General features: G+C 39.9%; 1 non-coding gene and 1 pseudogene across 1 annotated transcript; one reads left to right on the top strand and one right to left on the bottom strand.

Annotated features, from left to right (window-relative positions):
- Positions 1-18,385, bottom strand: part of LOC131575543 (H(+)/Cl(-) exchange transporter 6-like) — a 76,646-nt pseudogene that overhangs the window by 39,201 nt on the left and 19,060 nt on the right.
- Positions 9,950-10,022, top strand: TRNAA-AGC (transfer RNA alanine (anticodon AGC)). Its single transcript has one exon. It is a non-coding gene; the product is annotated as a tRNA-Ala (tRNA).

Raw genomic sequence — 18,385 nt, 5'->3', positions numbered from 1 at the left:
AAAAGTGTTAAACATACCACTGGGCGCCTCACAACAGGCAGTGGAAGGAGAGAAAACACCCTGTTAGGAATATCTGCAGGCTTGAAGATTTTGAATAATTGTTTTAGTAGGGTTTAATCTTTTTATTAGAAAAAATATCAGGCAGCTCAGTAACAGAAAGCTAGGCCCTGTCAAAACAACTTCTGTGAACCATCTCAGGTGTAATCAGAAACAGTAAGTGATCTCTAAACTGTTTAAGTGTGACAGGCTGATGCATTAAACAGCCTAGCACTGGGAAGAACCTGCCAAATTATTTTCCAAATAATTATGTGCTTCCTCTGCCTTCTATACAGAAACATGATGTGAAAAATCTTGAATACTACTCATTTGTCCCAGCTTCTACAAAATATTTTCCTTTCCTCACCAAAATCAGATGTAAAAGCAGCCTTGTGGCATTCTTTCATGAGGAGTTAAAATGAAGACTGTGGCCATGGAGAGAATCCAAAGCTAAATTCACTATTGAGTAATCCTGCTGGAGTAACAGAATTAAGGCACCTATTCCTGAACTACTTTTAAGCAACTAAGGAGGAGAAAATTTGAACTAGCCTGTTGGGTGGGCACATGTGCCTTCCTGCCCCTCCAGTAAGGACTCTGTAGCACATGCCTTGTTAGCCAGCAGTGAAAAAAAATGCTCCCTGAGCATGCACATGTGTACTCATTCTAAAACAAGGGTCAGAACATTCTCTCATCTACACCTATGTAGCACAACATGACCTGTCATGAGCCTCTACTGCATTCTCATGCAGCAGTGCCTCTCCTGGCAGAGGGTGAGCGCCCTATGATTTTTGCTCCATGTCTGTTCCAGGAGCACAATGTCCCTTCCACGCCCTTCCATCTTGAGCAAGTCACAGGAAGGCACAATCAGAAATCTCCCAAGGTCTGTGCTGCCAAAACGTGCCGTGAGGACGCAGTCATTTGTTACAGCCAGTTCTCCCTTCGTCTGTTGCCTCCTGAGTGTTGCATACACTCTGCTAAACAAGTGGGAGAAAGGGAAAAGTATGACTCAAGCCTTCCAAATTAATTATCTCTTCTTTAAACAAGGGTCAGACTGAGGAACAGGGTGAAATGGGAGCAGTGTAACTAGAGTGACTTGATGTCAACCATTTGCTATATGATCTAAAGCACGAGACAACACAACTCCAGTCATCTTCACAGTCTGTGCAACTTTGTCCTTTCTAAAGTCAGGCACTGCTGCTTCACACATTGCACCAGCAACTGCAGAAACCACCTGCTGCTGCACAACTCACCAGTGGATAACAACCTGGCTGGCCACCGCCAGTTTGGGGTGTTAGTGGGATGTCACCCTGAGAATTAAATCTTCTGATCTTGTTTTCATAGTTTCTAGCAACTTTCCCAGGAAAGTAACTATAAACATAGATGTTTATGCATTCCATTAAAGAAACGTCTTTTGATGGACATTTCTCACGACCAGTGTGATTGGGAAGGTGGTAACCTAATTATCTGGTCGTTGCCGAGAATCTATAAATACTGAAACAACAAAATAAATCACTCTCTTTTTTCTGTCACACACACTGAGTTGTGTCTGTGTGAATCATTCCATGTCCAGCAGTGACAGTGGGGTTCTGTTCTAGAGATACAAGAAAAGAGGTCAGGTCTGGCTCTGCAGGCTTGCCTGGGATGCATCCATCAGGCACTCAAGACTTTTTCCATCATCACTCTTTCACATTTCACAATGAGAGAAGAGCTGTCATTAGGACAGATCCCACTGGATGCCATTTATACTCCTCTTTTCCTCAATGCTTCTACTTTTCCACATTCTTTCACGGCTTCCCTTTGATGCCCATCACCATTCAGTCTTGTTCACAACAGCAGCACACCTTTCACCCACGTTCACCACCATCACCATGTGTCCCAAACCCAGTCCTATTTCTCTTCCAAAAAAAACAGAGGACATGTAGAAACTAGCAATAAAACCTGTTGCTCTGCCCAAGAGAGGCCCATGGTCCTTCCTTACAGATTTACCTCTCTCGGGAGGTACAGTAGGAGCCTCCATCCCACCAACACACCCTGGCCAGCCCAGCAGCTGCTGTGTTGTGTAACCACTGGCTCCTGTTTCAGCAGGGTCCAATAATCAAATGGCCCCAAGCCCCCATTCATCAGAGCACCCAGTTACATGGGAAGTTTCAGACAAAAGTATTATGAACCCCTCGGGCCAGAAAGAGAAGAGGAAAAAAAAAAGGTTTATTGTGGTAGCTTTTGTTCCAGGGACAAATAATTTTCTCAGAATTTGTCAAAAACACTCTTGGCAGCATTATGAAGGTTTTAAAGTTAAAAATATAACAAAATCTAATGGTTTCAGATGCTTTTCATGTCAATGTAATTGGAAAATACCTTTAATATGGAAACAAATTAAATTTGGCAAAGAATTAGTACTTAAGACATCCCAATTGCATTTTGTAATTCAAAAAAGCTGAAAACAGATAAGATACTGTGAATTAAAAATAACCTCTGCATGTTAAATTCTCGTGAACTTTCATTAAGGTTTATGTTACATGTCCCAAATGTACCATTGTATGTTGTAATACACTACATCCCTTTATTTATAAAATACTTTCAAAGCTACTGATAGCTAGAGCCAGAGAAATGACTATATAAAAATGTTATCTTCTCAAATTACAACTTCATTTCCAATGTATGTATGTAAAAGAGAGATGCAATCTCAATTTCAATATTTCAGATGCACAACTGAACTTTCAGTGCCAGTTGAATCCATGTACAATTCACTTGTGTCTGTTTATTTCACTGATAAAACCTGGTACCAAAGCTGACACTGCTATATTAGAGATTGAGCCGGATTCTCTTCTAATTTGTTAATTACCTGCAGGCTAACCAACTGTCCCATAGTTGCAGTTCTTCTTTACAGATGACGAATGAAGGAATCAGAGGGGACTTGTTCTGACCTTCTTGAGCTGGGTTCACAAGGCTACCATCCAGAAAGAAAAAAAGGGGTTCATTTCATTTTCCCTACAAGCATGTATCTTTTATAAAATGATCCAATGACCCTAGAAATTGTTTATCATCCCTGTAGAGCAGTATTTTTCAGGTTAGAACCCAAGAAAATGTCATCTGAAATGCTGTATTGTCATCTCTTGAGAATTTTAAAACTGGATTTGGCTTGGCCTCTCAGAGTAAACTACATCTCCCACGATGCACCATGTATTAGGCCTCCTTCTTGAACATACCAAGAAAGTTTCTTTGGTGTTTCATGACAAATATTTAATTCCTTAAAGAAAAATGTTAATGTGGAACAACAAAGTTTGTAGCAAGACAAGTTTGGTTTTTTTTTGTTTGCGTTTTTCAGATGCTCAGCTTTCTGATGAAATGTCCAAAGTTTTTGTCAAGAAAAAAATCTGAAGTCCTCATTTTTGGTCAAAAATAGAGGAGAAGAAAACTTTTTTAAATCATTCTAAACCAGGTGGAGGTGAAAAAAACAAGCTCTTGCAGACTTCAGTATTTACCATCTCTCCAACCACAGAGTTATTTTACTACCTTTGACCATAAGATCATATTAATCTTACTTGACCATAAAATCTTTCACATGAACAAGAAATTCATGTATTTCAAACCAGCCTGTTCTCCTGCTTCCTGGTATGCCAAAAGTATATTCAGGTCTCAGAGAATTTTTCTCCTCACACCTCAGCAAGCTGTAATCCTTATCAAGGGAAGGGTCACACTTTGGATGGCACTATGAGTTTGGAAGGGAAGTCTCTACTCTTCAACTAGCCAGATGTAACACCATGTTTTATGTGCTGAAAACAAGACTGGTTTCTTTTAAAACCAAAAGGACTGATTAAATAATTTAGTTTGACGTCTTGCAAAATATACTGCTTCCTGTAATTATTTATGCCATAAGACCTGCCCTGGAAACTTGTCATGGACCAAGATCCAATAGTCCCCATTTTCTGAGCCTCACAGCACAGCTGTGGCACAGCTCTTGAACCCCAGCACTTCAGGGTCAGCTGCTACTCTATTTGCAAGAACATAAAGGCACTGGTACAGAAGCCCAGCTTTGTGCAAGCATTCACTTTGACTATTTAATAATTTACAGAAAAAAAAAAAAAGCAAGCTTAAAACAAAGTAGGTGGAAATTATACATTACAGAAAGGCACCTGCACTCTAGTTGAGTCTAAAGTCAGCCTTTGAAAGAGTTTTTTTATTGCTTCCTTCATGGAATCATAGAACGGTTTGGATTGGAAGTGGTCTTAAAGATCACCCAGTTCCAAACCCCTTGCCATGGGCAGGGACACCTTCAACTGGACCAGGTTGCTCAAAGCCCCATCCAACCCCATCCAGTCTTACCATAGCAAGTTCTAAGGCAGCAAGTGCATGAACAAGTCTCACATAAGACATAGTTTGCACTGAAAACCTTCTGCACCTCCAAGTCTGGCCAGCTCTGCCAGCGCACCTCCTGGAGTAACACCCTTTGCAGGCTCTCCTCATTACCTATATAACACAGCAAGTACCAGCAGGCATTATAAACCAGGGAGGGACAAACCATTTCAAGATGCTTTCATCCTTACTTTCCAGCTCAAGGAGGAGACAGGAAGAGGGAAAAACAGCCCCCAACCAAATGGAGGTAGGGGCTGCTCAAGGCAAGCAGGCACTACTGTTTCATGGAATGAGGAATCACAGAATATCCTGAGCTGAAAGGGACCCACAACGACCCTCAAAGGCACAGCTATACAGACTTTTGCTAGCATCCCATTTGTCAAGAAGAAACCTGAGAACTTGCACTCAATTAATATTCACATTTAATCCAAGCCTGATACATATCACTATTTTGTTGCCCAGTTAATGTACAATTTTTCCATCTTTGCCTGTAGAACAGCGCTGTCATCCATTAGATCTGGACTCCCTCAAGAGAAATTTGATTTAAGTCAATGAAGATTCTTGGCCTCCTGATGGTCTCTTTAGCAGCCAGAGGGTTTTCACTGTTTGGTCTTCAAACATTAGCTATGCCCTATTACCTTACTCGACTTAAGAAGGAAAGACTGGGAATTTATATTTGTGTTAGCATTTAGGAATTATATTTGTGTTAGCATTTGTGTTAGTATATTTGTGTCAGCATTTTCAAAACTATCCTTTCTGCTTGCATCATCATCACTGCAAAGAGTTTTAAATGCAGTATCTTGCATCCTACAGCCACTGAGCAGCTCTCTGTTGAAAAACTTGCACTGGTACCAGGCAAATTTAAGATACATTTTAGAAGTTTTGTGCTTATTTTTCTAACATCTTCTATCACCATTCTGATTTTGTTATAACTTCCCTCCTTCCCCTAGATGGGGATCTGGATCAGGTGTATCCTCATATACCTGTGCTGTATCCTCATGTCTCATCTGCAAAACAATGTCCCACTAAAATTTCTTGTGAAGGAACTTAAGCTCCTTGAGAGTCTCTCTCAGATGAACTGAGAAGGGTAACTCCAGAATTTGCAACAATGCATCCTGCTTATAATTTCATGTAAGTACATTTTGCCTAAATTAGAAGTACTGAAGGAATACACAGAGAGGGGAGAGGTATTTAGTTGTTACTACATGCTGTCAGAGCTATTTTATCACACTTACTCCAGATGACCTGTGACAATACTGTGGAACATGTCAGAAGTATACATTACAAGTGAGGTATTCAAATTTTAAAAAAAAGTTCATTTTCATTCACTAATGGAATTTATATAACAAATACATATCAAATTTCCTAACTGTAGGACAGTCATCACTTACAGCACCATAGTTTATTATATACAGTGCTCTGCCTGTTTTAATGTAAGCATCAAACAACAGAAAGCATGAACAAGCCTCATTTCAGAGCCTTCATTACTGTCTTAAGAACAAGATGATTTTACATACAGCTTTTTATTTCTGCCATATTGCAGACTCAGACATTAACAAGCAACTTTTTGTAATGGTCTGAGCCCCCATCAGATAGTCATATTTCAGTACCAACTTCAGGCCCACCAGCACAACCTGTTCATTCACAGCAGCCACACCCACCATTCACAGGAGACTGGGACAGTCTCTCTTGGCCAGTCTCCCCTGAGGAGATTTCTCTTTGGTTTATATAATGACATTGCATTTCCACTTCCAAATCCTATGAAATATTCTCATTTCTCCTTTAGTCTACATTTGTCAAAAGCTTGATATTCCAGTGTTTCACACTCAGAGAAGGGGTTAGAGTCTTAACCTTTTCAGAATTAATTGCATTTCCCATATCCATCAGAAGAGATTTCTTGGAGAAATAAATTTGGCCAATAAAGTGATATGCTGCTTTAATTCAGTTTGAACAGAATGGGCAAGAAAGGGTTGAGAGTCACGGTTACTTTCTAGCGTGTGTAGTAGAAAGAAAAATAATTCATAGGACAAAGGATTGTCATAGGACAAATGAAACTTCTCTCAGCTTGCACATAAGAAACATCAACAGTACTGGACATAGACACTAATACTAGGCTAGCCCAGAGCCACCTTTCCTCTTTAACGCTTGGGAGACATTTTTATCGAGATGTAAAGATAAAAGGAATGTTAAAAATACAGAATTAGCCAGAGAGCAAACACACTGAGGAAAGATGCTATTCCTCTTCCACATCTAGGGCACCCTGAGGCCTGCAAGCTCAGGACACATGACACTTAAAAAGACATGGGAAACAGAAGCCTGTGGGAAGGCAAGTCATAAGGCTATTCCTTGTACTTGCCAAAAAAAATGTCACCACACCAACCCTTTGCCACAAAAAGCTGAGGATGAGGGTCAAGTGTCAGCATGGGGGGTAGGAACAGGCAGCCAAGAAAGAAGAGGTGGGCAGATGCCTGTGGGGTCTGCCATGAGGGGGGAAAAAAAAACCTCTTACAAACCTGTTCACTACAAGTCCCACATTCATAACTGTTTCCAAATGGAAGGCTGTGAAAAGCCAAAACAAACATTCCCAATTCTTTTTGAACCCATCAGACAATATAGGAAAAATATGTGCATTTTATGGTTTGAGGGCACAACCTTTTAATTATGTGTTTGCATTGTCATGTCCAAGACCTTTTTTCTCCTCAAAAATTAATATTTCCTCAAGCAATGCAGCTATTTATCTTGGATGAAGATAAATTGAAACAGAATCTGCCCATGCAGAGAGAGGCACAGAAGGGTTAGAACATGACACCTAGGGGAATTCAGAACGCACTGCAATGCAATCCTCGTCATTTTTCTAGGGCCTTTTCAACTCGGTTCCCTACAGTTCTGAAGTTTCCAGATACTGTTTTGCATACGCTGTATGTGCATGTGCAGAGGCACTTAGTAAACAGAGAACAAGTATAGGTAGTGGGGAAGGTAGGGAGAAATTGAAGAAAAGAAAATGTAGAATTTTTTTCTGTACTGGAGCTGAATGAAAAGGCAGTTCCTGGCATTTAAGACCAGCAAGCATTCTGGCATATAATCACCTCTCGTTTCTCTGTGATAAAGCACAGCCTCATGAGCTGAGTAAAATGTCAATCAACTGCTTTTGGCCCTAAAGACTTATACCTGCAGAAAGACTAATGGTTTACAAATGATACTGAAATTAAAATATATTGAGGCATTACAAGAAAATCCAGGCCTGCTTTGGAAAAGATATACATAATTTGGGCTCTCAGAAAACTTACGTCTAGTGTTCAGGCATCAACTTTCCCCTCTTCAAGTCTTACACTCTTAGTTGGCCAAGAATTGACACAGTAACTTCCAAAATATGCATAACAGCAATAACAGAAGCAGAAATAGCAGAGTTCACTTTTACTTAATTACTTAATGGATAACTAAGTGCTAAAGTATCAAGTGGACACTGAAGTAGGACTTTTTCCATAATCAATCTAATTATTATTTCACAACAGAAAAGTTTTTTTGCACATGCAACACTTTTCAAGCTGGAACATAAAAAAAAAAAAAAAAAAAAAAAAAAAAAAAAAAAATAAAGTGCTTCCTACACAATTTACACAACCTACCACTAACATGGACCCAGTTTGGTTTGAGTGCCAATGAACAGCTACCTTATCAAGCACCGTGCAACAGCATTACTAGGAGGGAAAATCCAGGCTTAGTCACTCCGTGTGAATTCTGACATCTGTGAAGATTTCAGTGAGATACTTTTGGGCAAAACTAGTTGGGCAGCCAACAGTCTGGGTTTAGTCATGGGTGAAATTTCCACACACACCAACACTCACAGGACTTGAATGTCCTGCTGTAGAAGGGTGAAAATTTCCCCCTTGTGACCTCAACTTCACTTCTCTGTTGATGAAGCTGAATTTCAGCTGTGCCTTACAACTCACTGTCCCCAGGTGTTGCAATCAGGGGGATTTGCAATCAACAAAGAACAGCCTCTCTAAGTAAAATAATATTATTTGCAAATACTTCAGCTTTCAGAAGTTTGCCTGGAAAGTATTGTAATGCAGACTCAAGATGTTCTGTTATGAAAGGAGGGGGAAACAGAAATGTGAAGTGTGTTCCAAATAAATCCCAAAATTTTGAAATCCATGAGGCATAACTTGACCAGAGAGATCTGTGAGGTTTCCCATTAGATCACTTCACTATACTCTAAATCCTTCACTTATTCCATCCAGGAGGCCATACTCAACCCCAGCATTAAAAGGTGAGTACAAGGCCCTCATCCCCCACAGAAATGAATTCACAAGGCAAGCACTGAGACCTACAACTGTTTTGTAACCCAGCAGAAGCATTCCTTTTCGTCTTTGTACACCACTGATTGCATTATCATTTCTGTAATCTCAAAAAAAAACTTAAAAATAGGAAAAGAGACATATTTTTCAGTCAAAGTGTTACTTCCAAACTTACAATCCACAAGTAAAAGTTCCCAGATAAAAAAAAACAAAACAAAAAAAAACTCTTTGGGTAAACCAGAAACAGACAGGCCAATAATTTATTTCTCTCTGGTTCAATGTGCACAGGGTACCAGTGCTTTATTTAGCTGCAGCAGAAAAAGCTCAACTCAACCTTGGCCACAAAAATACTTGAAAACTCTACATACTTACCATTATCACAGTGAGGTGAATGGTTAGTCTTAAAACACCTCTGAAAAATGAGGCAGCTCTGATGGCAGCAGAGACCTGTATCAATCCATACTCCATATTCCCTAGTTTGAATAAAAGAAAAAAGGATCAATCCCATCATCCTGCCAAACAAAGCCCCTCTGCACCTGTATACAAGAAAAAGAGCAATCTTTTTGCCAGTGATGGAATTTTCTGGAAATGCTTTAACCTTCTTTTCATCCCAGATTAATTTTGTCCTGTTCTGTAGTGACTCCTTTCCCACAAAAAGCTCTAGAAACCTTTCTTAGTATGACCATTTACTTAATGCCAATCATAAGCATGAAGCTTCCAGATTTACCACACCCTGAAGAAAAAGTACTAACAGCATGTCTGTCATCATGTCCTTCCAAGCACAATGAGAATTAACCTTATAGCAAAAGTCAAAATTATAGGTCACAGAAATACCCCCAGGATATTTCAGATTAAAAGGCCACACTTCCAGAACTCCAGCCTTATATAATTTCTCAAAATTAAGTCTGCATTCGGCCCACAAACCTGACAAGTAAAATAATAAACAGGTAAAAAGGAGTAACGGGTATTAATGACCTGGCCAAAACTAACCAGGAATTAAGTTGACAAGAGAACCCAGGAGTCCTCAAACCAACCTACACTGAAGAGCTAAACCAAATTATAGCACAGTTGTGCAGGTTATTGCTGATGTGATACACAATACTCCATCCCATATGCAAGGAATTAGATATACAGACTCAAGTGTCAGACAATGAACAGGATTTGTACATTCACTTCCCAGAAATCATGAATTATTATTATTATTAATACAATATTCATTTTGATGATATATATTATATAGTTTTTTCTTTTCTGACTGTGCACGGGGGGAATTAGCTCAAATGGTAGAGCGCTCGCTTAGCATGCGAGAGGTAGCGGGATCGATGCCCGCATTCTCCAGTGTCACATTTTGCTGAACAAGGGGTTGGAGAGCAGCACTGCAGAAAGGGCCCCCAGGGATGGGTGGCAAGATGAACATGAGTCAGCAGTGCCCTGGCAGCCAGGAGGGCCAGCCTTGTCCTGGGGGGCATCAGGCACAGCATGGCCAGCTGGGCAAAGGAGGGGATTGTCCCACTCTGCTCTGTGGCCTCACCTCAGCCTCACCTCAAGTGCTGGGGGCAGTTTTGGGCACCACAGTATAACAAAGGCATTAAGTTCTTACAGAGCATCCAAAGGAGGGCCACAAGGGTGGTGAAGGGTCTGAAGAGGAAGCCTTATGAGCTTATGACCTCAGCTAATGAGTAGCTGAGATCACTTGGTCTGCTCAGACTTGAGGAGACTGAGGGGAGACCTCATTGCAGTCTGAAACTTTCTTGTGAGGGAAAGAGGAGGGGCAGGCACTGATCTCTTCACTGTGTGCCCAGTGACAGGACCTGAGAGAATGGCCTGAAGCTGTGACAGGAGAGGTTCAGGTTGGATATTAGGAAAATGTTCTTCACCCAGAGGGTGGTTGGACACTGGAACAGGCTCCCCAGAGAAGTGCTCACAGCACCAGCCTGACAGAGTTCAAGAAGCATTTGGGAAAAGCTCTCAGGCACATGGTATGTCTCTTGGAGTGTACTGTCCAAGGACAGGAGGTGGATTTTGATGACCTCAGTGGGTCCCTTCCAGTTCAGAATGTTCTATGATTCTATGATTTGAGGTATATCAACTCGCATCATTACACAACTTTTTCCCGTTTATTCATACAACTATGAATTTGATTGATGGATGCAGTTCTGGAATGGTTTTTAGAACTCTATGTACATCTAGACTGGTTATAAAAATTAGGTTATTGGGTCAAAAACATGAGTGCTGACTGAAAGACTTGACTGTCTATTCAGCCAAGTACGCCATGTTTCTGCAAACACTGCATATTAAAAATTGAATTAGACAAAATTTTGGGGAGGGCAGGAGGTGAATACACAGGGGTAGGGCAAAGGCAGGAGGTTGTGCACACAACCAATTCCTTTTATATTTTTTTGGTATTTTTGAATGGCTTTATGCACTTTCCAGCTTGCTTGCTGAACATTAATCCTCTCAGCATTACTGCAAGAACCTTGCTCTAGTCCACAACAGTTTTCTAAAACTACAACAAAGACCCAGCTGCAGTTTTCTCCAAAGTTCAGGGTGTTATGTCCAAGATTATGGTTCGGACTATTGCATACATAAGAAACAGATGAACAGTCTGGATCTGAACCCACAGTCCTACAGCTACGGAGATGAAGCCAGAAGCTGAGTCTCTTTCTGGATCCCCAGAAGATTCAAATGATCTGTGCTTGGAAAGTCCACAGTTCTGGCTATGGTCCTTCCACAGCTATTCTCAGATTATATTTCTTCATTCTTTTTTCCAATTTTAGCATCTCCTTCCAAGTAACCCATCCTGTTCTACCTACACAGCTTACTCCAAGCACTTGGTGCTTTGCTATTGCCAAGTTTCAACCTACAATTCAGATTGCTGCTACTTGACACAGACCTTTCCTACAGGAAGCACAAATCAGGACTGAAGTGAAGCATAGGAATAACCAGGCCACTGGCAAGCCCAGAACCTGCTGTTCAACAGCTAAGGATGAAATAAAATACCAAAGCAATGCAAAGGGATGTGCATCCAGATTCTTCATTAGTTAAAAAAGCTGTGTGATCCCTTGCTTCCCACCTTCAGCTGGAAACACAGCATCTGCAACACAGAGGAAGAGACATGCAGAGATACAAAACATTAAAAGGTCCTCTTACAAAAATGCAGCTTGCGGTAGTTTTCATTTGCCTTAACCTTATTTTTCAAAAGCATGGAGTTTACATGACAGCTTCAACATCTGGGGCACTTCCAGGAAAAGAAGTTCTCTCCAGTCCGGTCTGTGTGATCTAAATAAGGAGAAGCTGCAGCAATTTTAGCTGAAGAAAGGTAACTGGACTACATGAGCAGGACTCCTTCCCTGCTTCCTTTCAGAGGTAGCAACTCAGGATCTTCCCAGCATATTTGTCTCAGTTAGTTCTGATATGTCATAAGGGAGCATTACATTACTTTAAAGAAAACTTGCCTTATGAGTGAATACATTTCAATATACCCTCAAGTTACTTAAGTTTCTTCTCAAGAATCAATCACATAACTCCCCTTACCTTGACTGAAGGCTCGGTTAAAATATCTGACTCCATCTGGACTAATCCACGCACTTGATGAACAGCTTGTCTCTGAAATTTCCCACTGGAGCTGATTTATGCTTAAATATTAAAAACAAAACAAAAAGATTATTAAATGGGTGAATATAACTTGCCTTGCTGGCTGTACAGAATGTGCCAATTTACGCAAAAAGCCAACTTTCCCTTATATATCCCAATTAAGTTGTTTACTAATAAATCTAGTTTACTAGTTCTGTTTGTTACTTATTCTACTAACCTATCTGGTTCATTAATGCTTATATTCCTCTTCATAAACTTCTGGCTGCTGAAACCACAGATTCCCAAAACCAGGAATTACTTTATGCTATCTAAACACAAAAAACAGGAAAAAAAGAGATATTAAAATGCATAGCCTGGCCTTGATGGCTTTGCCCACACAACATTGTAACTCTATCAAATGGGATTATCTGACCAAGAATGTGTCGTTCCTGAGGAGCACTTCAGTGGATAAGCACTTGGAGCTGACAGATGCATTTGCAATTAGAAAGCTTTGCACTGGAGAGCGCCATGGAGAGCTGGAAGGACTCAGAGGTTTCTTCTTCCACAGCAGCACAGGCTATACTCAAACCACACCTCAAAGATGTCTGTCCCACGCTTTCTTAAAGCTCTCCTTTGGTAAACACTGGCGCCAGTTATTTCAACATTTTGCAGCTTAGGCTGCCAGTTATCATGCTGGCCACAACCAGACTTTCTGTACAGCTCTGCTATTCCTGGATCAATCTCTGTCATCCGGAACAACTGAACTCTGCAAGCAGGTAGAACTTCCTTCTTCTAGTCTGGAAAGCAGCCGGCATGTTTTGGACATCACCACAACTTAGACAGTAACAATATGAACTTTGTTCCTGGAACAAAGAGCAGATCTGTGGTGCTTGACCCACCTGATCCCTGCTCAGAACTACAAGGAAAAATTAAAATCCAGCCAACATGCAAGAAAGTGCAAGAAAATTTCTTCCAGACCCCAGGTTGGCAACCAAAGGGACACAGGATACTTCCCAATCTTGTATTTGCTTTTTACATTATTCCAACCTCTTCTCAAACAAGAAAATATTCCAAATTCATAATGGTCAATAAAAGAAGAAAAACCTGATTACTCTGCCCTGGTTTCGAAGCCGTATGATTGTGTAACTCACTTATATCAAAACCTCAAGTTCTATACATATGACTTTGCTACGAGTAAAGGAATGCACACTCTAAAAACAGCACATCTGAGAAGCAATTCAAAGCTTGCAGCAATGCCAAAATAACTGAGAGAGGAACAACAGAAGAAAGTGGGTTTTTACAATTAAAGTAATGGCTGGTTGAGCCAGAAGAGCAAAGCACAGAGAGTGGAGATGTATGGCTTGTTTAGTCACAGGGTTTTGTACCACTAACTCTTCCTGTTGGAAATCAGTGTATTTGGTGGAGATAGATTTCTCCTGGCAGCTGTAGCACTGCTCTGCCACACTGCAAGAATACATGTGCAGTACTGAGACTTGCTGATGGAAAAAACTCACTGTTTCTTGGCCCCCCACACCTTGCCTTCCCACAACCTCCTATTCCTCCTTCTCCAAGGAATATCCATGCCTGCTGGAAGAGCTACAGAACACTACCGAAGTTCAGTGTAAATGTGTGAGGAGAAGCTATGATAGAAAGAAGTGCTGTCATGCTGGCATAGCCACATACAGCCCCATCTGGAGCTGCAATCTCTCACTATCACAGTTTAAAAGCAAAACCATACACTTGACTGAGTTGGATCAGTACACAAGACAAAAATCAGCATCTTACAATTTCTTTGTCATTCGATTCTTATTGGATCTCTTAAAGTGGCAAGGGTGCTTATTACTAATCTGTTGGATCTCAAAAGGGTAATATTTATCTGCTTCTGGAGCACTGACTGATAAGCTCACATCACGCTGAGATGAGCCAAATTTAAATGATCCTAACTAAAGTCTTATAGCTGCAATAATAATTCCCTTTTTTCAATTCTTAAGAAAAAGAGAAGAGTGAACAAGCTTCTTTTTCACATTTAGTCTTATTAGAAGCTCATTAGAGACATCACTACCTTCAGCATGTGCATGACCTTACAAAGTCCAGAACAATTTGATGCTTAATTCCTTTCAGATCTATCCAGTTTTAACATGACATACTCTTTATAACTTATAGCTACCCAAATGAAAAATTGGCACTAAGACCATCCAGCCTCTGACTATTTTTGATTCAGAGACAGACAAAAAAAATTGTTGTGGTTTCAGATGTTTTTCCTTAACAGCAAAAAATAGTTTTGTTTTGAAAAATAATATTTTGCAAGCATTTAGTCCATAAAGAAAAAAAAAATTAAAAAAAAGGCTTTTCCTGTAGCAACCCAAATAGCCATAGATACCAAGTCCTGGTACTAAGTGACAAAGGCTGCTTTTATAAAGAAAATGTAAATACATCTTATAGAAAACACTACTGAATCGAGTATTACAAGTCAAATAATGGACTAGTATTGGTGGCAAGCATGGGAGAACATGTGTGCTTTCTATATACTTAAATAAGTCTTATAAGTTTAAACTTTTCAAAATTGTCCTGGTTCCAGCCCAGATCAGTGGGACAGGGTGTGGTGAAGACCTTGTGGAATTCAATATTATTTTACATCAGGGACATCTGAAAAGACAGGGACAGGGGAAAGGGGCTCTTTTTCTTCCAAAGAAGAGTAAGCATGGAAGGCGTGGGGTCTGTCCACCATTGTTTTTCATTGACTCGGGCTTTGTGAGCATTTGGCATGTAAATCGCCTTCTCTTTGTATATTTTTGTTATTGCTATAGTTGCTGTTACTGTTTGTTCCCTTATCTCAGTGCTATTTCCAGTAAATTGCTATTATCTCAATCTGTGATTTCTGCTTTTTTCCCCCACCAGAGAGGGAAGGGGAGCAGCTTGTGGTTTTTAATAGGCATACTAAATTGGGGAATACCATTCCTAAACCATGAAATTAATCCAGCCACTAATGGCAAGCTAGTCAGTATTTATAGTTTGTTTTATGCAATGTGTATAGGATGCTGCCCACATGGAAGGACAAATAAATACATTTTACAAATTTATGAATTTGCAAAACTAGAAGTTGGCAGTGGCTTGTGAAATCAAGCTGTCATTTAACCTCAGTCTGAACAAGTCTTTTTCTACTTCCTCTGGATTCCTCATATGCATTTCTTAAGAAATATACTTGTACTGCAAAGCCTGTATCAGATTCAAGGAGCTCTTCAGCTGTTTAACCACAAAATCCCAAGCCATTCAGACACATATTTCCTGCCTGTCTATTAACAAAGAATCACAGAATGACTGGGTTGGAAGAGACATTCAAGATCATTGAGTCCAACACATGCCCTAACACCTCAACTAAACCATGGCACCAAGGGCCATATTCAGTCTTTTTTTAAACACATCCAGGGATCATGACTCCAGCACCACACAATACTTGCAACATGATACTTGCCATTTTAAATTCCTGGGTTACAGCTTGTGCTGGATTACCTATTCGTGTGCCCACGAAGGACAGATCAAATCATGTTCCACAGCCAACTGGAGCTGAGAATAACAAAAATTTTTCATCAATTCGCAGTTCTAGATTTCCAGTTCAAGCACACCCTGTCTGTTATAGACTTATATACCTATCTACAAGGCCTTCATGTTTTGTAAAGCAGAATTAGAATTCCAAATTGAAGAACAACTTGTGGGATACATACAGCCACGTTTCATACTCTTTTACATGTTTAGCTCCCTTTTGTTTCTTTCTTTCTTTTTTCCTCCCTCATTTTGATATGTCAGCAAATATCTCTCACTGGAAAAGTTTAAGTGTGATTAAATTTCAGTGATTAGAAGATTAAGTGTGACTTTTGTCTCTACATGAATTCATTTTAAATACTCAGGTCAGACACACCTTTGAGTTTTTTCCACCTGAAATCTTTGGAACAGCTAACTGGAAGAAATGGTTAATAACTTTATTTACATAGATATGTCCATGGTGATCTTCCCCACTTGTGTTTCTGAGTTGTTTCTCATGTGGCAATTTCTCACACTCAAGACCAGAGTGCAAGGAAAGAAATACAGTAAATATACTATAGGAGTTGTCATACCTACCTGCAAGCATTAAGTCAAGAGTCCATTGTGAGATGTTAGGATGGACCAAAACAAAGAAAGAAAAGAAACTTTACTACTTTGTAACTAATACTATCACTTACCACAAGAAAATTGCCCTTTTGTCCTGCCCATGTATCTCACATTTGCTCATAAAGAATGAGTAAGGCTGAGATTCATCCAATCTAACTTCAGGGATGCCACTGTTGCAACCAGGTAACTGGACTCCAACTCTGGGGCCAGCAGAGAGCACTGGTACCTCCAGGAGGATTTGGAGCACATGAAATGCTCTACACACAGCCAGCCTGCCCACCTTGCACCGTGGCAGATGGTGGAGATGCAGCCAGGCCGGGTCTTTGTGGGCTGCGCTTGTGCACAGCAGGGACTCAGGATCTGTGCATCTTTCATTAAGTTTTTTTCTGCTGGTACTTAAAAATTATGCTATGTGTCAGAAAGGTTCCACTGTTTCAACTTGAATTTCTCCCCATTTATGCAAATTTGAAGTCCCTGGTCAGTATGAACAGTTAAAGACTTGTTTCTAACTTGCAAACTTATTGCTTCCGTTCTCTCATGAGGATATTATGAAAGGATTAATACTCAGTTTATCAACAAAAAGGAGTTCCTAGACATCCTAGCAGTACTAAACAGCTATAAAGTCTAAAGCTAATTAAATGCTACATGGGAGACACAGACATTGCAATCCAAATGGCTGAAGATACTTTATCAGGTCCTTCTAGTTTTCCATATACTAATTTTGAAGTAATTTTGAACAGGAATGAAACCAAAAATGTTTGAAATAGAACACAGCAGAAGGGGTTTTAACTGGCTGCTTTGCATTCATCAAAAGCAAAAGGAGCTTTTACATGAGATGACTGGATTGCATTTCAGTGCTGCAATATTATTCATCATAATATAGCTCAGTGTAACAGCTATATTTCATTCAAAACTAATGTTCAGAGTTTTATCTTAATTGAGATTAGTTTATATTTCTATACAAATAAAGATATGCCCAAAATAAATAAAAAAATATTTAGAAAATATTTCAGTAGATATCTGGAGAAAATTTACAGGAACACACAACCAGAGTAATAATATCTTTTCCAAGCACAAGATTTCATCCCCTCTGTGGATAGCTATTAAGCACCTCAGATAGCACATTTATGGAAACCTTTAAGTTGAGATTCAGCTGTGTGCAGTTGTGACAAGCTGTCAGACAATTGTATCTCAAGCCTTTGTTCCCCTGTATCTCAAAGATTATAAGCTTATGGGCAGAACACATCTAAAACAGATAGATGAAACTGGGAGAAGTTCAGTCTTCACAAAGCTTAGGTCAGGTGTTTTTGAAAACTTGACTCTGGGACAGTTCAAACCCAGGTCAGCTTTTGCCAAAACTCCAAAGTCCAAAGGGAGCTAGAAGGACAGCTAGCCTGGAGACAGTGGCTACACATTTAAAGCAGTAGCCTATCTTCACAGCTAGGCAGAAAGGAAAGCAATCCTCTCAAGTATCCCTTTAAAGTTTTGACAGCTTATTTATTAAGTATATATGCATATATCCTTAAATTGTCCACCCTGCCCATGGAAACACTGAGCTTTTGGAACAGAAGCATTAGTCAACGTGATTTTAAAAAAAAATAGAAAAAGATAGCACTGCCAGATTCTTGGCAAAACATTATCTACATTGTGATTTCCTCACAGAGAGAAAGGTGATGAATTGAGGAGAAGCAAATGCAGGCCAAGGGGCAGTAGGGCACTTAGAAGACAGCTTCGTCTAATCTATGGGTTGAAGATTAGATATTCAATTCCAGTCAAAGGAATGGTACTCTGGGTTATGTTGTGGGTGTGGAAGATACTGTGATGGGTTCTTTCCAAGTTTAAATGCAAACTGGTTTATACAAGATTATTTTTGGTTAAAGTCACTGTGACATAGTTTCTTTCAGCTGCCTCATTATGTGAGTTTATTAAAAAAAAAAAAATTGCATGGTTCTCTCTCAGATCAAACAGTTTCTTTCCTGCCT

Source organism: Poecile atricapillus, chromosome 2 (genome assembly GCF_030490865.1).
Source record: "Poecile atricapillus isolate bPoeAtr1 chromosome 2, bPoeAtr1.hap1, whole genome shotgun sequence".
Lineage (NCBI taxonomy): Eukaryota > Metazoa > Chordata > Aves > Passeriformes > Paridae > Poecile > Poecile atricapillus.
This window is presented reverse-complemented; position numbering and strand designations above follow the sequence as displayed.